The 25,178-nt window shown below is 40.7% G+C and overlaps 1 long non-coding RNA gene across 1 annotated transcript; it reads left to right on the forward strand.

The window, feature by feature from the left end:
- Positions 1-11,116: 11,116 nt before the first annotated feature.
- LOC141774311 (uncharacterized) lies at positions 11,117-24,340 on the forward strand. Its single transcript, XR_012595298.1, has 2 exons — positions 11,117-11,280; positions 20,913-24,340. It is a non-coding gene; the product is annotated as an uncharacterized LOC141774311 (long non-coding RNA).
- Positions 24,341-25,178: the final 838 nt, after the last annotated feature.

Consider the following 25,178-nt stretch of genomic DNA (forward strand, 5'->3'; position numbering starts at 1 on the left):
ATTTCCCAAAACGTCTTCCTCTTGACAAACCATCAATTCCCAGGCTACTGTATCCCAGCTATACTTTTCTTCCTGCTAATCAAACAGTTTAAAGGGAGCAAGTGGAAATGGCCCCTAAAAATAACCGGACAAATATGTGTGGAGCTGTGTGTGCACACAGATAACAACTCAGGTAATGCGTTCCATGAGGGTCAGTAAATACTACACCGTTAGCTCGAGGCAGGATATCCCACAGGGGAACGTAAAGGGAGGGTAATGAAATGTGTGTACGTGTGTGTGTGTGTGTGTGTGTGTGTGTGTGTGTGTGTGTGTGTGTGTCTGCTGCTGATAAAGGCGTTCTACGCACTGACCACAAGCTCCTCCTACTGCACTCTGGGTAATGGAAAAAATTATGTTGGAATTCCAGACGGCAAGCAAGTATGTGAACTTTGACCCCGATCTCTACACTGCTTAAAGTCTAAAAATAGGCAAACCTGGAAATAATCAGAGCTTTCTCATGTCTCTAAAGGAGCAGGGATTCAGCCATGTAGGCCTAATGATGTATTAATACTCGCTCGACATGAAGTTTTATCTCCAGTCTCACTCTGGAGTCAGTCATGTAGACCTGATGTATGTATCCCAGGAGAGCCAGCTTTAGCAGCATGGGAATTTAGCATGAGAACACAGTTTCATTAGTGTAGGGAGGTCTGTGTGTGTATGTGTGTGTGTGTGTGTGTGTGTGTGTGGGTGTGGAGGAAGTTTTGTCTCTGAGTCAGTTAGGGGACATATCATTTGGATAAAATGTTTGCCTCAAGTTTTTTCAGATTATTTGAACAAAACTATTATGCGTTTCCTTTAGTGAACCATAATTAACTGAGTTAATTTACTGATAGAGACTAAGCCATACTGCTACTTGCAGAAATATGTTCATTCAACCTCAGAAGACTTGAATCCTCCATCGCCTACGTAGATTAAACTTTGGATTTTTCAATAAGGGGAGCAAGAGCACGCTAGATATTTAAAATTATCCAACTGAAAAACCCAGCCCAGTGTTGCCAACTCTTTTCCAATGAAAGTAGTTAACAATACTAGCTCCAAAAGTCCCTACCTTTAACACACAGTTTCTCCCTTTAGTTCCCCCTTTTAACCTGCAATAACTGATGTTTTGGCCATTTGGAGGCAGCGGAAACAAGCTCTAAACACAACATTGTCATATCATCACTTTTTCAGTTGATATGCAAATTTGTTAGCAAAGTGTTGCTTATTTACACATCCAGTAGTTACGCAGCAACACTATCAGTCATTTGGCGTCGTGTCTCTGGCCGCCTGAAGTCCAATATTCACGCTCTTTTAGCTCTGTTTTTGGTCTCCACCAACTCCTGAGGGAAATATATCTGTCTCTTTAGCTGCTAAGTGCTTCACATTGTTCACCAGCGAGTCACTAACTGTGTCGTCTCTGTTCGAGGTTGAGCAGGTACGCCTAGTGAACAGTGAGTTTTTAGAGCTTTTTTTGTTTAAATCCACTGAGGGCGAAAATTCCGGCCCCTAAAGTGGGCCGGACAGCTAAACAATTAACTGAGACTCGCTATATAAAGCTCTGTAAAGCCGAGGGGAACTGCAGATTCAGGGGATAATTGTCTGTAGATTCATCTCTGCAAGCGACCCCTTTTACATTATCACATTGTCATTTGTCACATTGTTATCATAAACATATTGATTATAGAATAAATTTGAAACCTTATCTAGAAAGTCAAGGTTTACTTATTAGCTTTTTATGCATTTAACGGTCTATATCAGTGAAGGGAGTTTGCTCAGTTGTCATTATGTGACCTCAATATGAATCTCCAGAAAGCTATTTAATTTTCACACAGAGTGAAATATTAAAAACTGAGATGTTGTTGCTACACCACTCCATCAAATGGAAATGTTTTACATATCTTATGCATAATTCTTATGTAACATTTTCCCAATAGTTTGACATATGTAGTATGTTTTTTCAAAATAAGTTTGTGGTCCACTTGCAGGCCGCTACTTGTTAAGGAGTTAGCTGATGGTATATTTTTGTTATTTTGATTTGTTAAAGAACATTAACACAGTTCTTTAATAAATGCATGTGAACCCTCAATACATGCACGTCATGTGTTCCCATGCTTTTCATCACATGAGGACTATTAGAGGCCAGAACCGACTCTAAATGTCAACTCTGTGAGTTCATCAAATCAAATCCAATGTATTTCTGTGGCACATTCACATGAGCTGATCAAAGTGCTTTACAAACGTAGGCAGAATAAAGCAGGTCAACAGAGTAGACAATAAAACATATACACAGGTTGTTCCTCTTACCTGGTGTTGTATCATGTGTAAGATAAAAAAGTTGACCTATACATTTCTGTAAATAGAGCATTTACTATGAGTCAAAGTGAAATTCAGCATTCAAACGTGTATATTTTACATTTTGTTTTCCTAAGAATGCAGTAACTCTTTCTACTTACGAGTGAAAATAAATTTCCTGATAAAGTGTCCATATTTACATGTGAAAAACAAAATGAGTGATAGCATCTTTTTCCTTTACATACGCTTAATAATAAGTTCCATTTCTGACTTCATTAGAGAAAAACAACAATATTTGATGACTCAGGTGATAAATTAAGTTAAAAACAATATACATACATACTGTAGCTTTTGTTAAAAAAGATGGGAGAATAAATTATAAATACGTTAAGAAATCTATTGATTTTTTAAGACATTTTTGACAGAGACGCAGTGGACGATTTCTTTCTCAGAACTTCGCTCCAAAATCTACAGGATTTTTTTTTTTTCACAAGGTAAATGTGGCCTTTTTCAGACTGTCAGTAAAAAAATTTGAAGTGAATCAGAAACAAAATAACCCAAATTCCCCAATTTCAAATAATGCCTTCATTTGTGCTTGATTCCTCAAATCACAGTATCAGTAAATGCACTGCAATATGGGGAAAACATACTGTCCCCCTCCCCACAAAGAAGTGAGCATGCAGGGCCGTGATAAGCCGGCGGCTTCAGTTTAACCCCGTCATAGCATTTCAGTTGGGTCACTTCACAAAGTTCGCCTTTTCTGCCTGGACTGTAGCCTTAAATCTCTGGCATATTTCTCCACCTCTCTCTGTTGGCCAGAGACGATCCCACTGCGAGGAAGCCCATTTCTGGAGCTCCCACTGGGTGCTTTATAATATCGCCCCGTACTAATTTATCCTCCCTTACCAATTAATTTGGAGCATTTTACTCCACTGGGACAAAGGTCAGTTATTTTCTGAAAGAGGCTGCCGATGGCCTAAATAATATTTAGTTCAAGAGGGACTGACTGGTTAAGACTGCTTCAGCTCATTGCTCATACTTCAGAGCATTTATAATCATGTAACTTTGACATTCTATGGAAACATAATACTTCAAACTAAACTTAATAAATAAACACTTGAAAAATTAGACATGCATAAAATGATTGTTTATCTACATGGGGGTGGGGGAAACAGATTGCAAGCACAGTAACTGACTTTATCGACTTTTAAATTGGTAAACTTGCTAGGAAACAGTTGCACATAGACAGAGAGACATATTAGCATTGTGTTTGTGTCCGCCTGATGAATGTAAATCCAATAGTCACTCTCCCTTTTCTCTCTGTTTTGGTCTCCACCAACTCCTGAGGGAAATATCTGACTCTTTAGCCGCTAAATGCTCCACGATGTTCACCAGCTAATCGCTAACTTTGTCAGCCTTTTGATGCTGAACAGGTAGCGTACAGAAAGTATGTGAGAGCTATCTTATTATCGCAGCTTTAGGCCCCAGACACACCAACCCGACGTCAGAGAACTAGCAGCGATGAAGGCTGCCTGTTTTGTCGCCTCACGTCGCCTTTGTTTTGGCCGACAAGTTGCACTTGAACACACCGCAAAGACGACGGCCAGTTACCACATACGTCTTAAGCCTGCGTGAGAGGAAATAACTCTCCACACCAGCAGGTGACGGTAGTCTGTTTTCATTATTCAAAAAAGGAAACCAGAAGACCGAGAACGGCGGATATGCAAGCCGTTATTATGATACGTACATGAAACAAACCCCACTGTACACTACCAGCACAGCACCAAACATCAGACAAACAAAGTTAGCAACTAGCTTGCAAGTGGAGCATCTGGCAGCTAAAGTGCCAGATATTTCCCTCAGGAGTCGGAGGAGACCTAAACAGAGCAAAAAGATAGTGAACAGAAGCATGAAATGAATGTCAATGATGCTACGTATTTGCGTAGCTTTGCTGCTGGGTGCTGATGTTGCAATGAAACAATATTGACTTTCTTGGCAATATACGTTCTTTCCTTCCGGTACCAAAATCTTGTCCTGTTGCCTACAGATTCTACATATGTGTGCAGAATATGTAATAGTAATAGTAATATGTAATAGTATGTCAACATTGTTTTTACAGCTCAACCACAAGAGGCAAAAAATCCCCCACATAAAAACAATGATAGCATCATTAAATGTATTCTACTCTGTATAAAACCTTTGCTAGTTTCCTTACTGCTTTACTCACACTTTCCACTCTTGCATGACACTTCTTGGGTTGTTTATTAGGTTGGTGACCTCTGAAATATAGCTTATTTCACCATTTAAACCAAACATATTCTCTTTTCTATTCACAATTCAAATCGTATCTGACCTTTGAATCAAATGATGCCACACACCGATATGACACTTTAGACCCAAATCTGTCAATCCTGGAACCATTATTTGCCCTTAACCTACAGGATGATTGTGTCTGTATTACTGCCATCTAGAGGTGAGTTACTAACCTTTTAATTAACCTACTTCTACTTATTAGCAAATCTCAGTGAGTGACCATATCTTTGATTACAAAGCAGCTTTGTATCAAAGGCAAGCTTGCTTTTTTTTTTCAGTAAACAGCTTCTACTCGGAAAATAGTCGTGCGTCACCGGCCTGAAGCCATTCAGCCAACCAAAAACAACAGCAGCCCATCCAAAACAGAGAGGAGGCTGCTCTGCTTAGGGCCAAGATCACCTCTCCCACTCATTGCTCCATTCATTCAAGCCATAACTGGCAATATGTCAAGCCAGCGACCCCCAGATTCAGGCTCCTTGTAATGAGAGGACTGTACTAAATATAAACCGAGGGGATTAGGCCCTTTTTTTTTGCTGCTTGTCAAACACAAAGCTCCTGAAGGTGCTGAAAACAGGCCTGTGTGTATCTAGGAAACGGCCGCTGCCAAAATGGGAAACAAACCGCGCTCTGTGCTGCTCTCCAGAGCCTTATGTAAATGTCCCGGCAGAGCGGGGCTTAATTGACATCAACTGGTGGCCCCGGCCAGGCTGAAAATGATGATATTGTTCCAGCTTGTGACCAACAGATGTTCGCTTTCAACATCATAACTGAGCTTTCCTTGTCTGACCTGTTTACACGGCAGTCGAGGAACGTTTAAACTATTTACCAGAAATTAACATTTTTGTTGAGTTGAAACACACAAACCGGTTAAACAACCCAACTAAACTGGACTGTATGCTGCTCCTCATTACACACAATAACCAGAGAGGGAGCTGAATGGATTAAATCCTCTTTTTAAATACAGAATCATGGGAACATGATGATAATAGAAGAAAAAAAACACATAATAGGAATACAAAATGTTATGCTTGTATTCTTGTTTTCTTCCAGGAGATGGCAGTAGACATCAATGCTGTTAAAACATGTTGCAGCATTGATGTAAATCCAAAATCTGTATCCTGAATATAAAGAGGATGTTGTGGTGATATCTGTAACAGAGGGATATGACAACTGTAAGAACTAGGATGTTTGCTTTCACTTTCGTCATTATGTCTACAGATAGCACTTTGCAGTGGTGAGAAGTAAATAAGAACACTTCATTCAACATGCTGAATTGGCCAAAAAAACTCCAACATAGGCAGACTAGAGCTGACGATGCAGGACACACTGCAAAAACTATAGGCCCCCACGCTCACCGACGGCCCCTAACTGTCCGACAGCCGACTGTCGGCCTGGTGTGTCAGGGCCTTTAGATCATTATTTTTTAGCAGTGCTGAGATGAAATATCGGTGTGATTAAGCACCGGTCCCCTGGTATCAGACACAATTACTTCCTCTAACTCCATCTCCAAAAATATCTCCATTGTTGTGCACACCAAAGAGCAAACCTGAATCCTATTTATAGTAATCAAGCTCTGATTTCTAGGTGATCTGATTGGTTACAGGTGTTTTCACAGGTGCATTCCGGGTGCAGGTGATAATTAAGTGTGGTGTTTCGTTGGCATACAACACACAGGCTTTTAGTTTTGAATGATGTGTTTAATTTAGATAACTGTGTGTAGCTATTTGCAAAAAGTGTTTTAGAATTTCAAACTAAGTGTAAAGCTGACAGTGTGCTCATGGTTCAGCATACCTGGTCATTGAGTTAGTGGTTTCTATAATTGTGCCACAAATACCATTTTTTTTGTCTTGGCGATTGCAAAAAAACTGCAATGAGTATTTATAAGTGCTGTGCGTGCTTATGTCTTAGAGCACTGGTTCCCAATCTTGGGGTCCCGACCCTGACTAGGAGTTGCCAAAGCTTCATGGGGGGTTGCGAAGTGTTCTTGATTTTAGGGGGTATAAGACAACTTTTATCAACTATATCTCAGCCTTTCATTTATTTCTGTGAAGAAAACTAAATTAAATTGTTATTTTTAAGGTTTGGTGAAGACCTGAACACAAGTTATATACTCAGAGCCTTCCCTCTCTGCTAAACAGCCTTGTCCTGCATTAGAAAAGTACTCAGTTAAAACAACCTTAGAGCTGATAGAACAATGACCAAGCATCAGGGAGAAGAAAACACTGAGTTTGTCAAAAAAGAAAGAAGTCTATTAAATATGTATGATTGTTCAAAAAAATTAAAAAGATACCTAACACAGACAAAGAATTGTATTTAAAGTTCCTAAAAATAACAGGAGAACTCGTCTCTGATGCAATATTTACAGGAAATAATCTGCTGAAAAATCCTCCAAATCGCTCGTTTTACACAAACGTCCTGCAGTTATTATGTTTGCTATTTCGTTAATTCTACAGTTTATCAGTTGTTCTGTACTGTCATTGTTATGCATTGAATATATTATGATATATCCATAAAATATGTCACTTAGTCAGGGGTCGTCAGTTTACAAATTGATAGAAAAGGGGTCCCTTAAGGAAAAAGGTTGGGATCCACTGCTATTTATTACTATACTCACAGTTCCCTGTGATTTAACACTGGGTGGCAGTGTTGGACCTTTTTTGTCTTTGTTCATTGGATAATAAAGGAGCTTTTGGCTGTAATTGTGAAGCCACTCATTTAATCAAATGCTACTGTGCCAGTTTGCACTGTTTGTATAATTTAGCCAGTCTAGTATTATCTGACCTTGTGATCCTGCAATCACACACCATCATGTGATTGAGTATTGAAAATCATTCACTTATCAGTCAAATTATTCCCTAGACACCTTCAGTCTTTAGTGAGTTTTAGTTCAATCTAACTTAACCAGCTTTGCAGCAGAGTGGTGGGTTGTATCCAGGAGTCACTGCGGAGATGTCTGGCTAATGCCCACACTGACCAGAAGCCCATTATCCAGTCCAGATGAGGGGGCACGATAACGTCCTGAGTGACAGGTCTGTGGCAGCTGTGTGGTGAGGGAGGTCCCCCCTCCACACCCCACCCCTCATCTCTGAGTGTCCGTTCACAGAGGGAGGCGTTTGTTAGTGTGTGGCAGCTGTCACGGCCCCCTCTCGCCCTCGCCCCTTCCTCCAGCACAGCTTTCCACATCATTACCTCTCACCACAACCTGCTGTCCCTTCAAACCTGTCAGATAACAGGAGAAATCTCTGCATGTGAGGAAGGAATTTGGTGCAGTGATTAAAGTCGCTCAATTTATGAGTCTGAGCAATAAATATAAGTGCTTTGTTTGGAGTAAAGTGAGTGAGCATGAATCATAATGGTGCTAAAGAGACAAAGAAAACACCTACAGAAGTTCAAACCTTCTCAATAGAAAAACAGAGAAACAAGATGTCACTCTGCACACTTATTGACAGCTGACATTTGAGGAGTGGAGAGCAAAAAGACTCCAGTTATGAGCACTTAGCAACAAACATGTGACAAGAAAAAAACAGGAGCTGTGCAGGAAAACATTAAAGTTTTGTCACTATTGTTCTTCTTTGACAAAAAAGTACACTCGCGAGAGTTTTTGCAAGTTTTTGCAGATTTCAGTTCAGATTTCGCAATTTGCGGGTTACCCTCTAGACATGACCCTGTGGGACTAGTAGGCACTGTGGTGCTTTGAGCTTAATGCTACAAAATACAACAAAATACTTGCAAACTTTATTTATTTATTATTTATTATTTATTATTTATTATGTCTCACTTATCTCAATTATTTTTTTTCTTGTAAAATACTGGATTTTTGTTTTTACCTCTTCAGGCCATATACGTTATATATCACAATATGTATCACAATGTAGCATGTTTTCTGGTAATTCAATAAATAAATAGTCTATATTAAAGCCTATTATTGTTTACTCCTGTGTGAATTAAATACTTGACAAATGAAAAGTATTTTCTCATTTAGTTAAGAACTTTAGTGCAAAATAAACATAAATTATGAAGAAAAAAAAGAATATTTCCATATATACACATTTGTTAATCGTATTAAACTGAGTGGTAATGTAAAAGGTGAAAAACAAAAACAGATTTTTGGAGAAATTCGAGTTAGTATGTGCTTGCTATTGTCAATTTAGACGACGTAATTGTGCATCACGACATCTCGATATATGATTTAATCACGATACGATTCGACTGAAAGACGATAAATGATCGTATTGAATTGTCATGTCCACTTTATAGACAGTTGTACAGCTAAATACTAAAGCTACAAGAAGGCATCCTTGAGGCCTTATGTAAAGGTTGAACATGTGTTAAACTGCATCCATGTGGAGTTACATATGAAATAAAGAGAGGAAGATCACTGTGTTCAGGAAGGGATGAGCTGGCAGTTTCAAAGACAGCAGATGTGGCTTTTTATTACAGGATGAGTCATAAATAAGCCAATAGACACGTCAGTTCTTCTGCAAACATATAGCGCGCCTATATTTCGTAACAAAGCTATTCAGGGTTGGGCGACATTGGCCTTGGCTCTACTCACAAACTGAATAGCTTCCTTTTATTGTCGTGCATCCCCAATGCGATGACTATGACACAGCTGGATTTTGTAACACTGGAACCAGTTCACACTGGTTCTAATGTGCATCTTTGTTGTGAAAATGGTTTAATCTTTAGTCGGCAGTGAGAATAAACATCTCCACCCGAGGCTGTAAATGCTGTGTGACATTCTTTGCTGTAAACGTACAAGGACTTTCTGATTGCCAACACAGACTGTACTTCACCTCTCTCTCTCTTCACATACTGTAAAATGCAGAACAAACTAATACAGTGCAGAATTAGATAGTGATTCACAGCATCAGTTCCTGATTCAGCACAGCATAGAAGGCCATAGATATTAAATCTGCAAAATCTGCAAAATTCAGGATATGTGCTGCACGAGAACCTTAATTTCTTTAATCCACTGCTTCATACCAAGTTTAAAGAATCTAAAGATTTTAGAAGTTGTCGATGATGAACACTATCCTGAATCGTGCAGAAGAAAGCAGCCCGTCTGTCGGATGAGTCACAGGTTGAGCTGCTAATTCGGGCAGAGGAGGTTAATCCAATGATGGTAATGACACAGTCCTTCCTGTACGTACAGTACCACCGTTGTCCTGTTGATTCATGGCCTGCTTTCCACAAAGTCCCTGGCACTGTCACCTTAAACCACACAGACACACACTCATAAGATCTGTTCTACAGGCCAGGCGTAAAGATCTAGATGGTTTCTGAGTCACAGATTACTATATCTCCAAAAATGTGCTGTATTTTAAAATGAATGCATTAGTAGAATACTGAATCAGACAGAAGCAAAACTCACAAATGTAGCGTAGGCTAGTTAACATGAACCAAAAAGCCATGTATTAAGCTCCAGTCTGCTTGCGTTTCTCAAGGTCAAGCTTGTTTGTTGAGCTCTACACAACTTTTACCTGAGAGGACTTCAGCAACAGTCCTTTTATTTCCAACCAACAAAGTAAAAACATTACATAAGATATATTTGCTTTCCTTTATCCCACACCAATAAGCTAATGTTAGCTTCCACTGAAGTGAAAATAACAACAGTAACAGACAAAAGGCTAAATGGCGGTAGCCTACAGATAGAGGTCATACAGTTGAGGCTGGAGTTTGTGACTTGTTTCACTGTGTTAACTGGATGTTGTTTTTAACATGAACCAAAAAGCCATCTATCAAGCTCCTTAGCCTGCTAGCATTTGTCAAGGTCAAGCTAGTTTATTTACTTAAAAGCTGAATTGTAGTATAAATTAGTATACAGTCAGACACAAAGGTATGCTAACGTTATGGGTTTCATTTTGCAAGATACAGTAGATTAATGATGCAGTATTAGCTGACGTGTTAGCCTAACATGAGCTAGTTTATCTTTGTCCGGATGATTGTGTAGTTGGCATCTGACTTAGATCTGAAGGTCATATTTCTACCTGTTTGTAAATTGAACATCTGCCTCCAAAGATGTACATATATTGAACTGCTGACAGATATAGGCGCTTACGCCAAAACACATCAGTGACTGTAATTGGGTGGCAAGCTGTCAAGGTCCTCCTAATTTGCCCCTTTGCCTCTGTCAGTTTCTCTTTTATGCGTACTTTATACAATTCTGATGATGAACGATAGACAGATGTCAGATGACCGGTGACACATAATGTCAGCTACCGTAGCTCCGTAAACTAGCCTCCGAAAATGGTGGTACCGCCCCAGAATGAGCCACAATTTCCATCCCCTATGGAGCACTTTCCTTAGTCTTTACACTTGTGAGGAACGTCACCTTTGGACTAAACTAAAAAGAACACACACTAGATGAAGTGGTTTTATGTGGGTTCATTAAAAACGAAGGGAAAATAGCGACAGTAGGCCTAACAGACAAAAAACAGAGGTCATATGAGGCTGGAGTTTGTGACTGGGTTCACTGGATGTTGTTTATCTCTCTTTTTTCCCTCCACCTTGGTTCACCATGCCTTTGTCCCGTATAATTCCACTCTGCATGACTCACCGAGCTGGCATCAAGGTAGTCTGGCACTCATTCTGTCCAAAAGGTTAAACCATTGTGATTCAGATCCTGAATCAAGCTCGTAATCTCTGATGCACACGGTGAGTCTGTGAGATTGAATGTGCATTCGCCTACATATTCTTTGTGTATAATGTGTATTGTGAGAGCAGCAGGCCGTGCACCAGGGGGCATTACATTAAGATATTCTATTTCACCTCAGCTGTGGAGGGAAAACATGGACGATCATTATTTGATATCAAATTAAACACAGATTGTGCCAGATTTAATAAGGAGGGGGGTGATTAATTGAATCACAGCTACATTCATTCTGCCTGATTCATTTCAACACATGAGGCATTAATGTGTAACAGTTGAAAGGTCTTAACTGGATGCAGTGCTGTGCTCTTTTCTGTCAGACAGACATTGATTTCTTCCCTGCTGGTAACTCTGTGGCGTACAGTATGTGTGTGTGTGTGAGTCAGTCGTCTCTGAGCTGTCGATGAGATGAGTGGAAAACCTGTCAGAGAGTGAGGTGACAGTTAGATACCACCGCCCCATGGCTCAGGGGGATTGTGGGGGAGAAATGTGTTGCCTCTCTGCTGGTTTTCACCGTCCTCCTCCAACCACTGTGAAGGGAGACGGTGTAAAAGGACCTGTTTATATGTTCAAACTAGTCTCCTTTAATGTGTTTAACCATAGAGTCGTTGATAGTGTTTTTTTCTGTTCATATTCTAAGTTAAGTGCATCTACTCCACCGTACTGGATATTAGCCAACCAAGATAAAACAATAACCCTTTTGTTAGCATTCACATAGGCTACAGCCCTTCCTAGTTGTAGTAGGTGCTATCGTAACCCCAACAGTGCTGTTGCTGTTGAATGGTTTTATCAAAGAAATCCAGTTTTACTTCAAATATCATGCGCCAAGTATCATACTGGTATTTCAGGTTATAGAGTGCTATAGGAATGAGTCCTAAAACACAGAAATGAGTTATCATTTTAGCACTTCCGGTTCCTTCGTCTGGAAGTCAATGGGTTTTTTAAATGGGTTTTTAGTTAGTTAGATGCCTGAAATAAGGTCTGTGGTTAACACAAGCTGAAGAGATTTTACATCTCAGGATGTCTTAAAAAAAGGTGGTTGCTAACAAGCAGCTAAATGAGACTACGCTCATGTGACCGTGTTGTAGTTCGCCTAATGTTAGCTTTTTATTTCTGGCGATTGCATTTACGCTTCAAAAAAGTGATGTTCATTTGTGGAGATCTTGCTGAACAAACCGTGTAGTATCATAAACGTTTGTTTTCCACAGAGCTTATTTTCTGCAATAATCCAAAACCCAATGGAAAAATCCCATTGTCTTTTTGTCGAGGGAACCAGGTTGATTCTAACTTCCAGTGTGGCCTCCAAAAATATATCTAATTTCTCACCAGTGTATACTACTTCACATTGTTGTTTTTTTATTGCTGTAATATCATATCTGACCTTCTTCCAAAGTGACTGAAAACATTTCTAGGGAGGAAACTCAAAACTCAAAACAAACTTGATCTGACGCCCCGAGGCACAAAGCAGCAATTACAGACTAAAATTACGCTCGTTATCGCAAAAGCGCACTTCGCCTTTCCTTTGCCTGGATTCATGTTGATGTTTCACACAAGCGAGAGAGATCCCTTGATGAGGCAGAACTGAACTCTCTTTAAAATGTGTTTCACATGGAGAGACAGAGATAATGACTGTGCAGCTTTTGGGTATGAACGTACACATTGGCATTTCCTCCCTCCGGAAACCCAGCGCGCCATCAGGGCCTGAAACAACTGACTCATCAAGACACACACTGTGGTGGAGAGAGAGAGAGGATGAGAGGGAAAGTAGGAGAGGGATACAGAAACTTGTAATTTGTTCTGCACATTTATAATTTCTTCGGTGTCAGATGTTACCTTAATGAGAGTGTGTGGAACATTTCAAAGGGTTCAACGTGGTCACCGGTGCAGATGTCAGCGTGCTTTTCCAGCTGTGGGACCGAATATGAAGTGAGAGTTGTGGAATGACATGAGCGGCTTCTGTGGAGAGGGCGGTGGCGTGCAGAAGACTTAGCAAACTGTGGTTATTATTCTCCTCTGCAGCACCAGCTGATGCTGATCTGCCATACAAGGCTAAAGAATGTCAAATATGAGCGGGAGGGCAGGGAGTGTATGAAGCAAGCTCGCTTTCACATCTCATGGACGCACACATTTATACTCGCATGGAGGCAGACACCCACATGTGCACGCGCACGCAGAAATATTGAAGAATCAACAGTTCCCAGGCCTCCGAGCTGGAAGCAATGCAAACTCAGCTGCTCTGACTTACAGTAAGCAAGTAAGCTCCTCGGCTTAACCACAACCTCGGTACAGATCTGTTTTCTTTTCTTCCAGAGAGCTGAGCTAAGACCGTTTGCACAGACCCCCAGGCGCTGGAGGTAAAAGTCTCTTGTGCTTGTACAACGTCTTATGATGTGATTTTTATCTACATGAACTATGCGTCTGCGCCGAGGCTGCAGTCATACCGCAGCCCTCCAGGCCTTTAGGGAAGGGTGTTCTTCTTATAAATACCAGTAGCTATAAACTGACTGAGCTGCTGACTGCAGGAGAACAGTGTGTGCAGAGCAACAGATTCATTCACAACAGCCAAATTTGAGACGGAAATACATCAAAATACATTTGCGTAGCACTTATTTGAACTTTGACATGCTCATTTTGCTTTGGCAGTGCTGACCTTTGAGGAAACCGTGAGACCATGAGAGTCAAAAAGGGAAGGAAGCTATCATACTAGCTGTGTCAGACAATCCATTTTTAGATGACCCCGTTGTGCTGCAGCATAAACTGCTCTATAAATTGATGCGTCGCGGTTTGTAACCGTGAGAAAACAGTGGCACAACTATGCTCCCTTGAATTGAAGGGTATGTCCACAATTTTGTCTCTCAAGTTCATCTTAATACAACACTCACATGCTCAAATGTGCATTGAAACATTTTTTGTTTGCTGTAATTATAGATCCTACTTAGCCAAATTAAGAGGGTATCATCTAAAGTTTTTTGTGTGAAATCTTCTCTTTTTGTGTCTCCACTCCAGGCACTGTTTAGCAGGGGAGGGATAGTAAGACAGAGAGGGATTTTATGCAAGAAACGCTGTAGTAGAAAATACCCACTGGATTTGGGTAAATCAGACATGCTAGCTTCATGCTAGCTTTGCCTGATCTTTGGACTGTGTTGGAAGAAGTATTCAGATCCTTTACTTAAAGGAACAGTGTTTCATCAACATTTCATCACCTGAAAATAAAAATTGTTGTGCTTTTGATATCTTAGAATGAGCCGTTTATATCTACATAGAGAGCGGGTCCTCTTCACGCAGCCTGCCGCCATGTTTCTACAGCAGCCCAGAACAGACAAATCAAACACTGACTCTAGATAGGGCCATTCGCCTTTTCACATTTTTGCAATGACCACCATAGTTCTCCTACACGCTTGGCAGATCAGTTCACCGCTAGATGCCGCCAAATCCAAAAACACAGCACCTTTAAGTAAAAGTAGAAGAAGAAATACCACACTGTAAAATATACTTTACAAGTAAAGTCCGATGCATTGTAAAAGTACAGAAGTATTATCAGCAATAAAGTATCAAAAGTAAAAGTACTCGCTATATAGAATAGCCCTTCCAGAGCATTATATTATTATCTATCATTCACTACTATCATATATGCATCATTGTCTAAATGTTGTAATTTGGTCAAAGCAGAGATAATAAAACATTATATACTATGTAGTTCATCTATAAAATTCATTGCATTGTTTAAGCTGATTATATACAGAAATTATTTAAGTCAAATCTTATTCTAAGTAATTAGAGCTGTAAAAAGTACATTTCCCTCTGTAAGGTAGTGAAGTATAAAGTAGCATAACACGGAAACACCAACACGTTCTCATCCCAACTTGTCACATACTGCCGCTTTGTCACGCTCCTGGGCGTCACTTTATTTTTGGCATCAAAACCACTATAGTTACCCTTGACGTCACTTTAGGATTAGGCAACAAAACCATTAAAGTTAGGTTTAAGAAAGAACTACATAGTTGGGTTTAAACTACTACATTTTCACTGTGAAAATAAAACTGAACGTTGTGAAGATGGGACACGAACAAACAGCTGATTGTTATGAAAAGTGAAACTTAACATGTGAGATGTGAACAGCGGTCTGCTGGATGAAAACCTTGCGTTTGCAGTAATTTTAAGCCCAACCATGTATCAACATAACAAAGTGGTTTTGTTGCCAAAACCTAAGCAAGTGTTTTTATTTAAATAACAACGTTAACCACATGTTTACCACGACCAAAAAGGGATGCCGGGGTGTCAGTGACGAGTTTAGATGAAAGTGTGTTGGTCTGGTATGACTGAGAGCTAACAATAACAAGGTGTCACATCTGTTTTTGCACCACAACGTTTCTGTCTGTTTCAGATACACTTTGGTTTTTGTTTGAGCGAGCCTTCAAATCTTCAGTAGAAGAAGTTCAGAATTACTTTTCACTGCAGCTCTGACATACTATACCATATCAGAAATAGAAACTATTTTTTATGCTATGTTGTTTGTACTTTCATGCACCATCCAGATCATCTAAAACCAAACAGGTTAAGTCAGTTGTTCACATTGTAAAGTATATATTAGATGTTGGATGTGAACAGAAACAGAAGATGGACATTCTCATCTACAGTGTGAACATAATCTGGTGATCCTGGCACCTGTAGCAGCCGAGCCTCGCCCCATTATCAAAAAAAGGCGCTAATCCACTGGATCCTGTTAACCACACACACACGCACACACACACACATTATGCCCCTTTACTCCCCCCCCTCCTCTTCCAAGTTAATTAGATTGCAGTCTGTTCAGAGGAGAGAGTTTTGGGAGCCATCCGGGGCTCCAGTAAGCGCCTGTTGTGGTGCTGCAATGTTAATAGTCCTGGATTAGTGAGACAATGGACGTGGTGCTGGGATCAAGCTGTGAAGAGGCAGGGTTCACAGATGGGATCAGCATAGCTGCTGCAGGGCCCGGCTGCACACACACACACACACACACACACACACACACACACATATGGGACAAGGGAGTCAATGCAAGTGTGCAAAAAATCTATACACGTTGCATGCACACACACTGCTGTTTTGCACACTCCACCGTTGAGAATCACATTATCACGTCGCAGAGTCACATTCCAGCCTCAAGTCTGAACACACACACACATAAACCACCTAATCCATTTTTTAACAGACATCATCACCGTTGTCACGTATCACATTATCACGTTGCACAATCACAGACCGACACATTTCCGATTCAATGTCCGTAAACCAGATTCAGATCTCGCTAATCTGAGTGTGTTTGACTCACTGTGTGTGTGAGTCGTTGATCTTGGAATGTCCTCTGCTATTGTGTTCTGTGCTTTTGATGTTGGCAACATGCTGTCGTTTGGAAATGATAGACAGATAAAGAACAGAGAAGGGTACACATGAACCGGAGGATAACTTTAAACAGCCCAGCAGAGAGAGATACCAGCAGATAAGCTTTGCAGTAAATACCACCACATGTAAGGAATGCGTGGGAATACCAGCGAGATGAGGCTTGGGAGATGACAGATGGTGTGAGAGGTTACATATTAAGATATTAATAACACACCCGGATCTGAGTGGGTGCCAAGAACCATCCCCCTCCCCTAATGTACACAACACCTTCCCACGCATTTCTGGTTAATATGTGTCAACCCGTTACAAAGCTGATACCGCTCTCCAGAGAATCATTTGATTGGCATACGTACTTCAGACGAGTGTGGGGGGAAAATACATGTCTCCCTGTTAATATGTGAATAGAAAATCAAATGTAGGGCTGTGTTAAAACGTATTTACAGGTGCTGCCCACATTGAGTGGGTTAGGGGTTAGGTTCACCTTATCATTAAATACCACAAATGGAGTTTAAAAGAGGATTTTTTGCTCATATTCCTGTGATTGGCTGCGTAACCTCCACAGACAAGTTGGTTAAATCACACAAATCTTCGGCTGTTTATATGTTCTGAACAATAGACTGTATATAAGAAGTGGACGTAGTCACCGTGACGTCACCCATCGGTTTGTGGACTGCCGTTATGAAGCCTCGAGTTCAGCATCATTGCCATAGCCATCTTGTTTTTTTGCAACCAGAAATGACACAAGAGGGTGGAGCTAAGTACAATGCCGTGGTAGCGACCTGTCAATCAAAAAGTAGTCACGTCCTAAAGCATACCCTGCTTTATGGTCTATTTGACTCTAAATGGGACCATAGTTTATTATGAACTTATTAACCAGATCTGTAATGATTGATCAAGAGTCGCACTGTCGCTATGAGCATGTCCGTTCGCTATGGGCAGATTCACCCAACACAGGTGGGTGGGAATAAAATGAATCAGCCTAATCAATCAATAAACACACATGCTTATTTCTTCCTAGAGGTCGTCACTACAGGTTGCTGTCGTGTTCTTTAGTACCTTCTTTCGGTGATCTATCGTGTGAATAGGTGACAAAAAACCTACTACTGGGTGTAGTAGGCCACTAATCACCCATATCTATGGGATTTATAGCGACCGATAACTCTGATAACAGTCAGCTGTTGAGTAAGGTTCTTAGGCACAATGCTGCTTTGAGCTAATGCTAATGTCAGCATGCTAACATGCTCGCAATGACAACGCTAACACACGGGTGTTTAGCAGGTATAAGGTTTACAATATTTACCATTTTAGTTTAGCATGTTAACATGCTTACATTAGCTTATTAGCACAAACAGTACAGCTGAGACTGATGGGAATTATAGTTTTGCAGGTATTTGGTCATAAACCAAAGTATTGGACAACATTGTGACTTTGTGGCGTTAGAGGAAAAGTCAGGGGATCACCAAAATCAGTAGCAATCATCCTCTAGGGAACCTGAATGTCTTCAGAAAATTGTATGTCTATCCATATAATCGTTGCTGATATATTTCTGGAGCAAAGTGGTGGACCGACTGGCTGACCAACCCACATAGGGCCATGCTGCTAGTGTGGCTTAAGGCACTAAAATGTTCATGTTAAGGGACTTTACAACTAGTTTGAACAGGCTCTCATAGCTGTGTCTTCACAATGAGCCACAAACTGACCCGCCCGACTGTCACTGGGGGAAATGTGTCATAACCAGTGTCTTATTCAGCAGTGATTTAACTTTCTTCATAACTCTCTGTGTGACTATTCTGGCTTTTGGCAATATGAGCTGAGCAAGTCAAGTAAATTTTATTTAACCACATGTCACAAATCACAAATTTGCCTCAGGGGGGCTTTACAATCTGCACAGTATATACGACACCTTCTGGGCAAACACTGAGGTGTGGTGAGTGCAACGTCTCCTTGAATTTCCTGTTCTGAGGAAACATGTAATGTTCAAGTGTGTGTTTAAGAAATAGCTCACGACGACAGGCATGTTGTGATTATATCACAGCTCGGGCGTTGTTCGGCCCAACGCAAAAATGACCGACTTCTGAAAGTGCAAAGGAATTACTGTAGACGCCATAGCAGTGGTATGTGGGTATTATATCGCAGCTATGAAGCAATTAGATTGTTTAATTGGATTTACCCGTTTTATAATGTTATGCAGATGATGGCGTAAACACATTTGTGTGTTGATTTGTGGTTACACTGGCAGAACACTATGTTATATATAGTTATTATATATATGTATATTTCTTTTAAATAATCAAAATAAATACATAAATAAACAAAAGGGAAAATTAAACAAAAGAGTAAATAAATAAGGGAATTAATAAAGAAATAAAAAATAAAGAAGCAAATTGAAACAGAAATATCAATTTACGTCACATTTTATCAATTAATTAATGGCTATATGTATTTTTAATATTATTTTTGCTACATTTAATGACATAGTTATTTATTTATTTATTTATTTATTTATTCATTCATTCATTCATTCATTCATTTATTCATTTATTTGTATATTTATTTTGGCAGGTTCCGTCCTCCATAGTCTGGCAGCTCTGTATTTTATGTATTTGCAGTGTCTTCGGTAAGGCTTTTTGCAGCCCGCCATTTTTACAGTGTAAATCGTAGGAGGAGCTTAGACAATAAATTAGACTGTGAGTACTTTTTAATTACATTTTCGGTAATTACAGGGTACAGACAGGCTATGTCTGTTATGTCCTTTTAATTTAGCTATGTCATTAATGGGAGTAAAACTGTATGCAGTGGTGGAATGTAACAAAGTACATTTACTGTCCTGGAGTACAAATTTGAGGTACTCTATTTGAGTATTTGTACTCACCCAATTCAGAAGAAAACATTGTACTTTTTAAAACACTACAATTACTTCACAGCTTTATTTATATGTCACTTTACAAATTAATGATGATTTATTTAAGTCCCTCTTGAACACAAAGTTGTTACCCCCTAATTTGCAAACCTCTTGTAGCATCTTTCCTTATACTCACATAAAGTATTTGTCCCGGTGCCCCGTATTAAGTATTTTATCCCATATGCACTAAATAAATACACTGTAATATGCGGGTGATACTGTGTCTTCACTTTATATATATATGACTCATTAACACCACTGCATCTCACCCCTCATCTTTTTCCACCTTTTCCAGTCTTCTCACATCTGCTTCTATCTAACAGAGCAGAAATCATGTAAATTAGCCTTCAAGAAACAAATTATACACCGACGGATTTACCTAGGACCATTTAGAATGGCAAATAGAAAGACTTTAGGCTAGATCCACACTAATACGGTTTTGTTTTAAAACGGAAAAATTAAAAAGATCTCTGTCCCGATGAGCATTTTAGGGCTGTTTCAGAATTAAACGGCATTACCATTCACGTACACTGGGCATGCACGTGCCGGTGTGAACAGGAAGCAGCGCTGGACACGGGAATTGATGCAAAGCGCTCGAATAATAGCTTGCCTCCTGTGCATGTAGGCAGTAGTAGTAGCAGTATAAAATGCAGAGTTTATCTGCTCAACAGCTGCTAGCACAGACAACAAGGTCAGCAACGCTTGTAAGTTGTTATCCATGTTGAAATTCCCCACTGGTGGTCGAGGCTGATGTCATTTGTTTTATTCTGGAAAAGGTTCACGTGATAGGGCCGTGACGAATCAGGGAAGGACAGGTCATGATGATAAGACCCAATCAAGAAGCAAACACTTATTCAAATGTCTCCGTTTCTGTCCGTCCAGACTAAAATGCACCCCCGGAGTTATCAAACTAAAACGGGGTCAGCAGCGTTCTCAAACATCTCCGTTTTAGGGACTCGAAAACGCTGGAGTAGTGTGGACGCTAGGTGTAAACGTAGCAAAAGTTATGCGTTTTAAAATGAAAACTTATTAGTGTGGATGTTACATAAGAAAAAGATTTAAGTGGAAGCTTCAAAAGTCATTTACAGCCTTATTTCTGCTGCTTTCCATCCAAGGTCAAACATCACTCATGCTCGATCCTGTAGCATTTTAACATTTAAGACGCATCTCGCTCGCTATAAATCCAGCATGACCTTATAACCACTTGACTTTTTCATGCTGCATTTCCTCGACAAAAAACATACTGTATATAAGCCTTCTCGGTAGATGCAGCTGCCACAATGAGCGGGCTGTTATGCAATCATTAGTCAGCCTTAGTCTTATTATTATCCTGTCATTTTGTTTTTCACACAGACGCCGCAGACTCTCTTCTACTTCCTATGGTGACACTGGTGGTTTAAAACCCTTGAGGATGTTTCGCCTGGCTGTGGCTGCACCAATACAACCAGTGGACAATGGAAGAGGTGGTAAACAGGAGGTTGAGAAAGAGAAGGCCAGATGGGAAGACACTAAAGGCTTTAATAGACCATGTACTGTTAAAACCATTTGGGAAAAAACAGCACATCAACGTGATGATTCACACAAGTCTTTGAAACTAATTTCATGAGGAGATGCAGAGGAATTGCTCATGATTTCTGCATGCTATATGTCTCTGTGTGAGCGCCCATCCCCCTTTAGTCCCTGCAGTGAGAGCAGGCAGGCTGGTGAAGTTGGGGGCAGGGCGACTCGCTTTCTTTCAGTCTCTAGAGCCGGCTGACAGCTGCTCGGGGAGGCCTGGGGCTGCTGCTCCACTGCCGGGCAGAACCACAGCCACATCCTGGAGGATTCAGTGAGGAACTCATGCATGCTCACGGCCACGGCCGACCACAAACTGGAGCAACCTGAAATAAAGACGGCCTTGACAAAGAAGTGTTTACTCAATCTGTCCACTTGTGTTAATATTTGAGGAATCCCTGTATGGCTGGGAGAGAGAGACGTGACACACAAACGCGTTGTTTAAAGGTTTAAAGTCCGTTGTAACCGGCGGCTGCTTCCTGTCGGGGCCCAAACTGTGATTACCCAGGTCACATGGCTTGACCTGCAGGCTGTCATGTAAATTCAAGCTAGCGTTAACCGCACCCAGATCCTTGAGAAATATATCTAATCTCTTCTTGGAAATGCGTGGGGCAAGTTTGGGAAAGGCTTCATATTTTGCAACCGGAGGAGAAATTCAATAATTGCATAATGTGGCCTTTGTTAAGGAACACCTTATTGCTGCAATATCCTTATTAATCAGAATTAGACTCACATTGATGGCCAGCATGGACACGTAGAGACCTTTTACTTCTTTTCACCTTCAAGCTAAAATATTTTAATGAATGAAAGAAAATGACCCATTTATCATCCTTATTACATTGTAAAGGCAGCGCTAAAGAGGGGGAGGCTAGCTGCTACTCTATGTAAATGAGAGACTGAAGTGATCAAACCCCAAATGATTACCTTGGATCAATAACCCGATTTAAAAAAAAAAGAGAAAAGCCTGGAAAGCAAACTCAGGCTGTCAATACAGATGACAGGAGTGAGAAATGACTCGGAGGCATCAAGGACAAAGGAGGAGACAGCCCTCCCGTGCACGCGTCTCTGGACGCACGCCAAGGCCTTGCTTTTGAAGCCACCATGCCGTCTGCCTAACAACTCCGGAGACAGGTGGAACACGCCAAATAAACAAAAACACGTCAGGCTGGATGTTTTTCATTTTCCACATGACTGTAAAGCTTAAGAGGAGCACATTTTCACACACTAAGAGCAAAGGCATCCTCTGTGGTAAATACAGTGGAAACCACATCCTTGTGTGTGTTTGTCTAATGAGTCCAAGTGAAGAGCATATTGTTCATTGTTTCTGATGCTCTCTTGTGTACGGAAGCCCATTTCCACCCAAAAAAGAAGTTAAAGTCAAGTTAAAGGTTCTCTATTCGATATCCAGAGCATTAATATAGCTACAAACAACTATTTGCTATGTAAAGATATAGAGGAGTAATGTCTACCTGAGCAGAGAATGAAGTCACTCTCCCTCTTTATTACACGGCTTTGTTGAATACTCTATTCTGATTGGTCAATCACGGCATTCTATGGTGTGTTATTTCTTTATAGCAGACCGTTGCTATGTATAACAGGCCGTTGCTATGGATGCAGTTCTGATCTCGGACTCTAGCGGACCATTTTTGTGTCAAATTATTGATTTCTTAAGTAAGTAGCCGTGTAATAAGAGGGATAATGTACAGTTAGCGGGTCATTGTTGTGAAATAAACCCTTCAGATTGATCAGCTTTGCGTCAGGGTGCCGCATCGCCCTGTCGCGGTTTATTTGCGTGCCCCACTGGCTAGCTAATGGCCACCGCTCTGCACTACGCTCATACAGTAGTTACAGCTGATAACGGTTGCATTGTGGAAGTGTGCACCCACCCTCCAGTTCTCCCTCAGGTCAACACTGTTTGCTCTGTCAACACTGTTGCTGCTGTTTGCACTGTTAGCGCCGTTAGCTGCGAGCTGCCGGCTTAGGGTCGTGTCTAGAAGGTAAACCACGAGATGGGAAATTTGAATGGTAAAGGTTAGGCATTGACCTTCAATAGTTAAGGTTAGGATATGTCGGCGTGAGTATGGTGAGTTTTTTTTTTGCAAGTTTTTGGCAGATTTAGCAATTTGCAGGTTACCTTCTAGACATGACCCCGGCTCAGCCGTCGCCATGTTGAGAGCCGTGTGGAGACAATAGATATACTCTCACTTTTGTATTGAGCACATTTAATGAATAATATTCTCATAATGTAACAATAATTTCACTCTCTAATTCTTTAGTCAGTCATGAAAAAATAAAAATGCTCATGGTAAGTCAAAAATTGTGAAATAAAAAGTCAAGATTTTGATTTACTAAGTAATAATTTGACTTGTTATCTCATAATTTTGACTAAGTGCATAGAGATGTTGTCTAAACGTGAGTATTTAGTATATTTTTATGGTGACTTTTTTTCTCTTTTCTTGGCAGAATTGGGCTAACATCCAGTTATACAGTGACTTGCTGACATCCAGTTCAACCAGACTGCTTCACTACACCTTCTTGAGTAAACCCAAATTTTACCTCCAAGTTTCCTGAGGACAACTCCATTAACATCCGCATCATATTACTCTTAACACGGGACCACCCAAAGAGCCTAATCTGTGGTAGCAGACCTGTCGTCTGAACAATGTCAAGGCAGGTTTGCTTTCTTAGCCTTGGCTCTCGGTGCTGCGCCTGTTCCTGTGAGCATCCCCTCACACACACGGGCCAGGCTTCCTCCAAAGTTAATTACGGCCACAGCTTGCATGGAGGCATATCATTAGCAGTAATTGCACACAGCATCCCACTGCCATGTGCCTCCCTTTTTTTTGTCCCAGATTTACGCTGCACTGATCCATGAAGGAGCGGTGCACCACTCCACATGACTGCGAATGGGAACGTGGTGGACGGAGGGGAAGGAATGGTGCACCTCCAGGTCCTCCGTGTGCGAGCATGTGCTCAAATCTATCGATCTAAGTCTGGAACCGGGTTTCAAAGAGGGCGGGGTAACAAACATGTGGATGGATAGTAAAGATCTTTGTCGACTCCAGGAAAATACAGGGATTACTGAGAGGCAGACGGTGTTTGTTGTGTAACCATGTGTATAGGTGTATGTGTTTTTACATCAACAGTGGGGCATTTGTTTCCTCCTGCTTGGTTGTAGAACTGGTTTGTTCTCGTTGAACCATAAATGGTACATTTCCAAAACAAAATGCAATAAGCCTGTTTCATTTCTACAGTCTGGGCAGATGGCTGTGGCTCACTTTGGAGAGATCTACTTGTAAAGTAGGCTGCTGCAGTACAACACTACACTCCACCTGTACAGAGATAGAGCTCTGGGCTTACATAACATCTAGTGGGTCTAGTATTACAGTATTACACAAGGTACTCTACTGTGGCCCTGAGAGCTCCATGCACTGCAATTTAAGAAAACCATATGCAAGTAGATAAAACACAAGCAAATGAAGACCGCTCATGTGCAGCATTTAGAAAAATACACTGCAAAGACAAAACCCATGAGCAAATTGAGAAACACATTCACAAATTTGATAACATGTGCCGTATAATGTTTGTGCTGCAAACACAGAAACACAATGAAGTCGACTACCTGTCAACAGTGTTGGAAAAGTCAACAATTCAACAACGGAGTTAACAATTTTTAGTTTTCCGTTTTAACATTGTGATTTCTTTATTCAGATATTATTGCAACAAGTCGGTGTCACAGGAAGGTGTATAAATAGCACAAAATTGCACAGACATTCATGCTTATTGTGAGTCATTTCTACGCCGCTTTTCGCGTGTCATTTCTACGCCACGCAACAAAACTATGGTAATGTCCGCAGTTAGGTTTAGGCAAGAAAACCAATTAATTAAGATTAGGAAAAATGTCATGGTTGGGCTTAAAATAAGTACGTGAACTAAGTCAAATACGTACGGAAACAACGTAACATCAGTACGGAAAACACGTCGCAAACGTCACTAACTCAACTTACAAAACAAAACACCGGTCTTGAATACAGGTCTCCTGGTTATAACTTCCCACCCAGCTCA

The sequence above is a fragment of the Sebastes fasciatus genome, chromosome 9, assembly GCF_043250625.1.
Source record: "Sebastes fasciatus isolate fSebFas1 chromosome 9, fSebFas1.pri, whole genome shotgun sequence".
NCBI lineage: Eukaryota > Metazoa > Chordata > Actinopteri > Perciformes > Sebastidae > Sebastes > Sebastes fasciatus.